The sequence below is a fragment of the Triticum aestivum genome, chromosome 3B (assembly GCF_018294505.1).
Source record: "Triticum aestivum cultivar Chinese Spring chromosome 3B, IWGSC CS RefSeq v2.1, whole genome shotgun sequence".
NCBI lineage: Eukaryota > Viridiplantae > Streptophyta > Magnoliopsida > Poales > Poaceae > Triticum > Triticum aestivum.
This window is the reverse complement of record NC_057801.1, coordinates 719253272-719254916: the sequence shown is the minus strand read 5'-3', so window position 1 is coordinate 719254916 and position 1645 is coordinate 719253272. Positions and strand designations below refer to the sequence as shown.

Here is a 1645-nt window from a genome sequence, read left to right as displayed (position 1 = left end):
GTCTGTTCAGCACTAGGATCATCGGTGATTTGGATCACGACGAGTACGACTCCCTCAACCCCGTTCTCATGAACACTTCCGCTCGCGATCTATAAGGGTATGTAGATGCACTCCTCTCTCTCGTTGCTAGATGAACTCATAGATTGATCTTGGTGAAGCGTAGAATTTTTTTATTTTCTGCAACGTTCCCCAACACGGCGCCTACAGGTAGGGGACGGCACCCGCGGGCGTCGCCGCCGTCTTGGCCGGCTGAGTCGGCCTGGATTTCTCCGGGCACTACCCCGCCCCCCGCCCCAACTTCAAACACGGCGCTTGCAGCCAGGGACGACCGATGACCGGATCTGAAAGGGGATCTGAGCGTTGGAGGCGAAGGCGTCGGATCCGGACGAGGGCCCCCGCAGCCTGGCGTCCAGCAGCCTCCACCCGCCGCCACCTTGCCGCCCGCGCGGCCAAGGCAGCCGACCAGCACCCGCGGCTGCCGCTGGCTGAGAACGGCGTCGTGCCACCACTTGAGGTCGCCGCCTCGGCTCCAGAACCCCCCGCGCGCGACGGAGCAGGCAGATCCTCGCCGCCACCTTCCCCGGCGGCCGCGCGGCTTGCCGGTGACCCCCTCCGGTGGCGACGAGGTAGAGGAGAAGGGGGAGGGAGGCCGGTGGCGGCTAGGGTTGGCGCCGCCCGAGTCGCCCCTGCGGGAGCGATGCGGGGGCCCTTTTTTTTCCCGTGCGTGTGTTTCAGGAATCATCTTTCATTCTCGAGATTCTAGGAAGGGGATCATCTTTCATCCTTAAGTTTATGGGAAGGGAATCATCTTTCATCTTCAAGATTTTTTGGGGGGAACATCCTCAAGATTTTGTTGGAGAAAAAATGTAAGACTGTAAAGCATGTCATGTTGAACACTAGCTAATGACGATGATCGTGCACTTACCAACCATGGAGAAGTGCGTAATCTCCCTACCAGGATCAGCAAGCCCTGCCGTGCTGCCTTGATGCAACCACGAGCCTCTGTGGCCAGCCAGAGAACACACTTCTTCCGCGACGCCTCTCATTCCCTAGTATCCGTTGGCTGCTAATGAAATGCATGGAAAACTAGAACATGATCGACAGATTGTTGAACGGTGCCGTGATAGATCTACCTCAAGCTACCTGCCTCGCAACTTCTCTAGTTCTTTCTTTTCTGTCTTTCGTATTTAACTTCTGACTGTTTCTCTCGACCTCTTCTTTGGGGCTGAGCAACCTCTTCTTCTGCTCCTCCTCTTTGCACCCTCATTGATATATCTTGGTGTACGTCAATTAAGGGCCGCGCCACTGTAATATTCACCCCTATCAATGCAAAGATATGCAATCTGCGTATTCGTGAAAAAATAATGTTTCTATCCACCTTTTTGGCAACGAATGCTCTGGTCTGACACTGTTTTTCCACATGGAACATCAAGCCTTGGTACTACTTCCGTAGAAAAAAGAAACAATGTAGGGCACTATGTTTTGATAGCTCCCCCAAACGAACAAGTTCATATAATCCCGTTATTGTTAAATATAGTACATTAGAAAGCATAACTAGACCGATCACACTGTGGGGATGTAGCTCAGATGGTAGAGCGCTCGCTTAGCATGCGAGAGGTACGGGGATCGATACCCCGCATCTCCA

General features: G+C 53.8%; 1 non-coding gene across 1 annotated transcript; it reads left to right on the top strand.

Annotated features, from left to right (window-relative positions):
* The first annotated feature begins 1572 nt into the window (after positions 1-1572).
* On the top strand, positions 1573-1645 carry TRNAA-AGC (transfer RNA alanine (anticodon AGC)). The gene has a single exon. It is a non-coding gene; the product is annotated as a tRNA-Ala (tRNA).